This window comes from Borostomias antarcticus, assembly GCF_949987555.1.
Source record: "Borostomias antarcticus genome assembly, chromosome: 8".
NCBI classification, from domain to species: domain Eukaryota; kingdom Metazoa; phylum Chordata; class Actinopteri; order Stomiiformes; family Stomiidae; genus Borostomias; species Borostomias antarcticus.
In genome coordinates this window covers 11,515,994-11,524,933 of record NC_140241.1, presented here as the reverse complement: position 1 = coordinate 11,524,933, position 8,940 = coordinate 11,515,994, and positions in this window count along the sequence as shown.

Genomic DNA, 8,940 nt, shown 5'->3' with positions numbered 1-8,940 from the left:
GGGTGGAGATCAGTCCGCTGTGTCGTTTTCAGTGAACAGATTTGGCCAGAGAATTATCTGTGTTTTGTGTGTGCAGCTTTGAGAAACCTGGAAACCAGTAGATAGGCTACTAGATGACATGTCGGGTGACTGCCGCCTTACACACACAGAGGAAAAAACTCCATGAAATGAATTCACAATCTTTGATTTCATTGTGTGCTGTAGTAGGCTATAGGCTATATTCAATCACAACCCAAATCACACAAATCAAACGACAACAAAAAGAGACTCAGGCCCCCATAAGGGCCTAAAGACTCTAACCTTTGACTCAATGATTCCACCTAGTGGCGGTACGCTGTAACAGCAGGCTGTCTCCCTTCAGCCTGCGCTGTGGCGGGAGCCCAGCAACGCGCGCGCATTGTTCGCGCCACTAATTCTCATGACGCCTGCTGCTAATTTCCCGCTCCTGGCAACCCGCCATTGCTCGGAAGCCGCACAGCGCACGGTGTTTCCTTGCGCCACCGTGGGAGAGCAGAGAGAAAGTAGTCCCACCAGTATGTCATCTGTTTAATACGCCTGATTCGTTTTCACACTATGGTCGTCTAATTAATATGCAGCGGACAAAGCTCTGCCCCCCCCCCCCCCCCCCCCCCAACACTCCCGCTCTCCCTTAAGACAAAAGAGCATTGTGCGGGCACCTCCTGTTTTAATTACGCTGAAAAGAGAACTGTGTGTGTGTGTGTGTGTGTGTGTGTGTGTGTGTGTGTGTGTGTGTGTGTGTGAGAGAGTCTGTGTGTTCACGCTTTATGTGAATGCATGAAAAATGTCTGTTTGTGAATGGCGGTATGGATGTGTGTGTTGTCTGTGCGTCCATGCGTGTGTAGTTATGCATGAATGTATGTATGCGTGTTTTAGAAATCTTAGAACAAGCTGGCTCACTGTGAGTGTGTGAATGTGTGTGGGGGATCCTGTATGTGCGTGGGAGTACAGTACATGCTCGCATTCATAATGTTTGTGTGTGCTTGTCTGTTTGAATATGTGTGTGTGTGTGTTTGGGGTGTGTGTGTGTGAGTGTGTGAGTGTGTGTGTGTGTGCGTGTGCGTTTGGGGGGTCTTGAAACAAGAGGAAGTGCAGTGTTGTGGGTGAGGGGAGGAGCAGTGCTGTCCTCTCTCACAGGAAACTAAAGGGTTGTTGCTTGTTGCCTTCATGCAAATTGGCGTCCGATAAAGGTTCTGAGAGTTACGAAGAGGGGTTGCAATCGGAGCGCGAGGGAGGATTGGGGAGAATGGGGGAGAATGGACGAAGGTTCAGAGGTGAATGGGGGAAAATGGTGGTGATTGGGGGAGGTTATGGGGGAGGTTGGGGGTTATGGGAGATTAGGTCGAGGCTATGGGGTTATGGGGGAGGCTGGGCGGGCTATGGGAGGTTAGGAGGAGGTTGGGGGGTTTATGGGAGGTTGTGGGGTTATGGGGGAGGTTGGGGGGAAGTTATGGGAGGTTGCGGGGGCTATAGGTGGTCGGGGGTGATGGGAGGTTGTGGGGTTGGGGGTTATGAGAGGTTGGGGGTTATGGGGGAGGTTGTGGGTTATGGGAGAGGTTGGGGGTTATGTGAGGTTGGGGAGGGAGGATGGGAGGTTGGGGGGAGGTTATGGGAGGTTGGGGGTGATGGGGGAGGATGGGGGATGATGGGGGAGGGTTGGGGAGGGGGGATGGGAGGTTGAGGGGAGGTTATAGGAGGTTGGGGAGGGAGTATGGGAGGTTGAGGGGAGGTTATGGGAGGTTGGGGAGGGAAGATGGAAGGTTGAGGGGAGGTTATGGGAGGTTGAGGGGAGGTTATTGGAGGTTGGGGAGGGAGGATGGGAGGACGAGGGGAGGTTATGGGAGGTTGAGGGGAGGTTATGGGAGGTTGGGGAGGGAGGATGGGAGGTTGAAGGGAGGTTATGGGAGGTTGGGGAGGGAGGATGGGAGGTTGAGAGGAGGTTATGGGAGGTTGGGGAGGGAGGATGGGAGGTTGAGGGGAGGTTAAGGGAGGTTGAGGAGAGGTTATGGGAGGTTGTGGGGTTATGGGGGAGGTTGGGGGGAAGTTATGGGAGGTTGCGGGGGCTATAGGTGGTCGGGGGTGATGGGAGGTTGTGGGGTTGGGGGTTATGGGAGGTTGGGGGTTATGGGGGAGGTTGTGGGTTATGGGAGAGGTTGGGGGTTATGTGAGGTTGGGGGTTATGGGAGGTTGGGGAGGGAGGATGGGAGGTTATGGGAGGTTGGGGGGTGATGGGGGAGGATGGGGGATGATGGGGGAGGGTTGGGGAGGGGGGATGGGAGGTTGAGGGGAGGTTATAGGAGGTTGGGGAGGGAGTATGGGAGGTTGAGGGGAGGTTATGGGAGGTTGGGGAGGGAGGATGGGAGGTTGAGGGGAGGTTATGGGAGGTTGAGGGGAGGTTATTGGAGGTTGGGGAGGGAGGATGGGAGGTCGAGGGGAGGTTATGGGAGGTTGAGGGGAGGTTATGGGAGGTTGGGGAGGGAGGATGGGACGTTGAAGGGAGGTTATGGGAGGTTAGGGAGGGAGGATGGGAGGTTGAGAGGAGGTTATGGGAGGTTGGGGAGGGAGGATGGGAGGTTGAGGGGAGGTTATGGGAGGTTGAGGGGAGGTTATGGGAGGTTGAGGGGAGGTTATGGGAGGTTGGGGAGGGAGGATGGGAGGTTGAGGGGAGGTTATGGGAGGTTGAGGGGAGGTTATGGGAGGTTGGGGAGGGACGATGGGAGGTTGAGGGGAGGTTATGGGAGGTTGGGGAGGGAGGATGGGAGGTTGAGGGGAGGTTATGGGAGGTTGAGGGGAGGTTATGGGAGGTTGGGGAGGGAGGATGGGAGGTTGAGGGGAGGTTATGGGAGGTTGGGGAGGGAGGATGGGAGGTTGAGGGGAGGTTATGGGAGGTTGGGGAGGGAGGATGGGAGGTTGGGGGTTATGGGGGAGGTTGGGGAGGGAGGATGGGAGGTTGAAGGGAGGTTATGGGAGGTTGAGGGGAGGTTATGGGAGGTTGGGGAGGAAGGATGGGAGGTTGAGGGGAGGTTATGGGAGGTTGGGGGGTGATGGGGGAGAGACCTGGACGACATTCCCATCGGGGGAACACAGTGCCATGATGTTGCATTCCTGTCGTTCTCACTTTTTTGTCCTTGTCTCTCTCCCTCATCCCCCTCTCCTCCTCCTCCTCCCCCTCTCCTCCTCCTCCTCATCCCCCTCTCCTCCTCACACCAGTGTTGTCCCGGTTATTAATTTGGTGGAGATTAGGCACTCGTTAATTAAGGCACGTCTCTCCATCTCGCCCCCCTCACTCCTCACTCTCTGTTCTCTCCTCGATCGTATCGGCTCCCAGGTCTCTCCCTCTCTCTTTCTCTCCCTGTCTCCCTCTCTCTCTCCCTCTCTCACCCTCTCTCTCTCTCTCTCTCTCCCTCTCTCTATCACTATCTCTCTCTCTCTCCTTCTCTCCCTGTCTCCCTCTTTCTCTCTCCCTCCCTCTCCCTCTCTCTATCTGTCCCTCCCTTTCTCTCTCTCTCTCTCTCTCTCTCTCTCTCTCCCTCTCCCTCTCTCTCTCTCTCCCTCTCCCTCTCTATCTCTTTCTTTTATCAGTTTTCTCTTTCTTATTCAGCGGATGAGGATGAGGTAATGTTGAGTGTGGGAGTAGAACAAGGGACCCTGACCCCCCCCCCCCCCAGGATCCTTTTAACAGCAGATGGGGAAGGCTTAACTACCAATATCACTATATGAATAGTTATTGAATGATTATAAAGCGATTCATCATTCATTTCGGTGAGCTTTCCATCCATTAAACACACAGATTTGTTTCAGCCAATGTCAAGCAGACACTTCAGTGCCAGAATAGTCTCAAGGTCCAGTGTCCAGGATGGTGTGATATCTTCACCCCATGCGTGGTATCTGGCTGTGTATCTCACAGGATTACAGGTTCTTCACAGCGTGTGCTTTAGTTGGACAAACTCCTTTTTTTTTATTTTTTAAACTGTGTCATACTGGATTCATGGATGATTGTTTATGTACCATACTGCTTATCAGTGTATAAAGAAAGCCTCTTACAACATGAGGAAAGAGTGAGTGAGTGAGTGAGTGAGTGAGTGAGTGAGTGAGTGAGTGAGTGAGTGAGTGAGTGTGTGTGTGTGTGCGTGCGTGTGTGTGTGTGCGTGTGCATGTATGAGACATACGTAAGTATGCAGTGCATGTATGCCTGCCTGCCTGTGTATTATGTGTGTGTGTATCTACATATGTGTGCGTGTGTGTGTACCTACGTGTGTGTGCATGTGTGTGTGTGTACCTGCGTGTGTGTGTGTGTGTGTACCTACGTATGTGTGTGTGTTTGTGTGTGCGTGTACCTGCGTGTGTGCGTGTGTGTACCTGCGTATATGTGTGTGTGTGTGTGTGTACCTGCGCATGTGTGTGTGTTTGTGTGTGTGTGTACCTGCGTGTGTGTGTGTGTGTGTGTGTGTACCTGCGTATGTGTGTGTGTGTGTGTGTGTGTACCTCTAATGGCTTGTCTCCCCTCAGCAGAGCCAGGCTTGGTCCTGACGGGGCCCTGCGGAGCCACATGCTCTCTGAATGGAGCCACTCAATTACCCGGCCATGAGGCCCCGGCCTCTCTTGACCCCCAGTGGCCCCCGGGTCACCCACGCCCACAATGCAGCGGGCTCCGTGGCGTGTGTGTGTGTGTGTACCGAGGAGCGGGCTGGCCCCAGGGAGGGGGTGGTCAGCGGTTTTGTTCCCGTTGTGTCCGGCCTGCCCGGTCTCTCACAGGGGAGTGTGTAATAGACGGCTTTGTTGGTTTTCCATAACCCCAGCAGCAGGAGGCCTTGTTAGCGCTCGGGGTGCGAAGCCATAAGACCTCTTCAGACCTTATGGGACCGGGAGGCCATTTGGGCTAAAAGTGAGCCCTTCAGAGCAACATGTGCTGCAGCTGACAGATGAATGTGTTCTGTGGTCAGGTTCTCTTCATTTGAAAGACTGTTTTTCATATTTTATCTGTAATCAGAGATCAGAGAAATCTTGGTGGTTATCAAAATCCACATTTTGGCCCACATATAAACTGACCGCCTGTGACAGCCCGCTGAGTTAAAAAACAACAACAAAAAACAAAACAATACAAAACATTGCATGCTGATATTTTTGATCTATCTACCTATATCTAGCATATATCATTACTGTCTAATTATCTTCCTACATGCTAATGTAGCTTTCGGTGAGGGGCAGGTGTTTCCTCACCTGTTGGCTTTGACACACAGACACAGTGACGGCAGCCGGCAGATGCCTGTGGCTGACTTTTGTAGGGCACGAATGAAAACTGCTGCTACTTTTGTTGATTTAGCATTCACGCTGCTAGCCGTTTTTTTCAGGGGGGAATTCAAGAGAAGCACTCTAAGTACGAGTGGAGCACCGGGGGGTTTATCCCCCCCAGTCAAGTGGCCATCTCTCTCCGTAACAACTTCCTGCATTTAGCCAACCTCCCTCTCCCCCACCACCATCACTCAATCAACCCCCCTCTCCACTACCACCACCACCATCACTCAATCAACCCCCCTCTCCACCACCACCACCACCATCACTCAATCAATCACCCCCCTCTCCACCACCACCACCATCACTCAACCAACCCCCCTCTCCACCACCACCACCATCACTCAACCAACCCCTCTCTCCCCCACCACCATCTCTCAATCAACCCCCCTCTCCACCACCACCATCACTCAATCAACAACCCTCTCCACCACCACCATCACTCAATCAACCCCCCTCTTCACCACCACCACCATCACTCAACCAACCCCTCTCTCCACCACCACCACCACTCAATGAACCCCCCTCTCCACCACCACTCAATCGAGCCCACATCAACGAAAAGTATAGCAACTCTCTTCTCTTATTCTTCATGCTGGCGTTACTGTCTTATTCATTCTAGGCTCCCTGCTGTGGTCTTACTTACAGTGACATTGTATAGTATAGTTGACATAGGCTACTCAAAATATGTTTCTGAAAAGGAGTTGCGTATATTTTTGGATGTCGGTGTAGATAATTACAATATATTGATGTGTAGATGTAGACTGGTGGTATTGGTCTAGATAGTTGAGATGTTTTGATGCATAGATTAAGATTGTACATTTTCAGTGACTAATACAAATCTATTATTTTATGATAATAATTATAGCCTACTATAATTATAGCCTTCTATTAAAGCCCTCACTCACTCTATGCCACATTAACCTGGGGGGCATGGGGTCCCACAGGGGAGCTGAGTCCTGTAGGATTCCACTAACCCACAATGTTCATTATCAGCCATCAGGGACAGAGGAGACCACAGCTACAGGAGACCATAGCTACAAGAGACCACAGCTACAAGAGACCAGCCACAGGAGACCACAGCTACAGGAGACCACAGCTACAAGAGACCAGCCACAGGAGACCACAGCTACAGGAGACCACAGCTACAGGAGACCACAGCTACAGGAGACCACAGCTACAAGAGACCACAGCTACAAGAGACCACAGCTACAAGAGACCAGCCATAGGAGACCACAGCTACAAGAGACCAGCCACAGGAGACCACAGCTACAGGAGACCACAGCTACAAGAGACCAGCCACAGGAGACCACAGCTACAAGAGACCACAGCTACAGGAGACCACAGCTACAGGAGACCACAGCTACAAGAGACCACAGCTACAAGAGACCACAGCTACAAGAGAACAGCCACAGGAGATCACAGCTACAGGAGACCACAGCTACAAGAGACCAGCCACAGGAGACCACAGCTACAAGAGACCACAGCGGGCTACTACAGGATCCCTCCCTTTAAAAGGCCTGATGCTCCGACCAGCACCATGCACCTTCTTTGTAGCCTGGACCTGGTCTGAGCTCATGAGGTCATGACCTGGACCTCGTCTGAGGTCAGAGGTCATGTACTGGACCTGGTCTGAGCTCATGAGGTCATGTATTGGACCTGGTCTGAGCTCATGAGGTCATGTTCTGGACCTGGCTGAGTGTGGACTTACACCTGTTACGTCTAGTCCATTTCATTATGATTACAACATTATCAATATAGACAGACAGACAGACAGACAGATAGACAGATAGACAGATAGATAGATAGATAGATAGATAGATAGATAGATAGATAGATATTTTATTGATCCCCCCAGGGGGAAATTTGACGTTTCAGCAGTTGAAAATTAGGCCTACAGAATGGTTGGGAAAAAAAGAAACACTAGATACAAAGTAACAAAAAAAAAACTTTAGTAGCATAAAAAGAGGGATATCAGGGACTATATACATCCATACTGTATGTACAGTAACTGTGCAGTATAGAATAGAATAGGATAATATATATATGTGTACCTACGTACATTCAGTCAGTATAAATAGCCTACTATAAGTTACTATACATATAGATAAGTTAAGGAGTATACATACATACATACATACATACATACATACATACATACATACATACATACATACATACATACATACAGTCTGTTTAAATATAGCTCAGGCACTGTTATACAGTCTGATGGCCGCTGGCACAAAGGAGCGCCTGAACCTCTCAGTTTTGCACCTAGGTGGGAGGAGCCTGTGGCTGAAGGTGCCTCCCATCTGCCACAGCTCGTAATAGACGGGATGTGAGGGGTTGTCTTCAATAGATCACATATATATATATATATATATATATATATATATATCAACCTATCTATCTATCTATCTATCTATCTATCTATTCACACATACACACACACACACACACACACACACACACACACACACACACACACACACACACACACACAGTATATATAAATGCATAGCTTCCTGTATATCAAGTAAGCTATTATATCAATGGAGCGGCAGTGCTAATGAGTGTGTGAAGTGTGGAGGCTAATGTATAAAAACCCAGAATGTTTTATCCAGACCTGCTGATCATTAGTTCACGTTTGTTCACTCTCAGATCTACACAATAATTAGCTCGTATTTTGGGTTATAAATCTGATTCAGTATGATTTGTCTCGTCTGTGATCGGTTACAATACACGTAATTTATAGACAAACAATCCTGAGTTTTGCCTAATTGCCATCTAGGTGCTTCCGAGACATATTGCTGGCGCTATAGCCCATGCCTACTGGCGACACGTCGGGGAACCTAAACAATGAAAGAATTACCATAATCATAATTATTACTTTTTTGCATTTTAATTGGTGCCTTGAAGCTCTATTGAGTAGGCTACTTCAGTATCAGCGCCTATTCAGTAAACAGCTGTCCACCTGACTCTCCTTCCTGGGAAAGTACCACGGCGCTAGTTCACGCAGGGGTGCCATCGCAGAACCGGGGAGACAGAACAGAACGAGGGCCTCTTTACTCTCGAGCGCCCTATCCCTCTAATAAGGCCACATCTAACGAGGACACCCGCTTCCCTCGGCCGTTTGATCTCATAAAGTGAAAACTGTTAATTACGCGGTTAAGGGGGATAATCTGGATGTGGATTTCCACAGTGATTGCGGGCGCCTTTAACTAATAAAGAAATTATTAACTGGGACGTTTTCAACCCTATGGCTACATTTCATTTCTCAGTGTCGAGTGCTGTTGGACGCAGCCTTGAAAAGTGAACTCGGGCCTATGATTCATAAAGTACAGTAGGACCTCCTTGAAAATGCATTAGCTTAGGCTTATTATATCATTATAGCTGTATAGCATCAGCGCAGCATCGAAGATAGTCAATAACACAAATCTTTCACCGTTGAAACGTTTATTTCTGCCAAAACATATAGGCTACAGCCACGTTTATCCATCCCACCAAAGGCACCTCTTTTCTCCTGTGAAGCAATCAGGCCTGATGAGTAGCTAGCCTATATTCTGTGGTTTAAAAAAAAAAAGGCAACATGGAATCACATTTCATGTTGTTTAAATGTCTGTACAATAT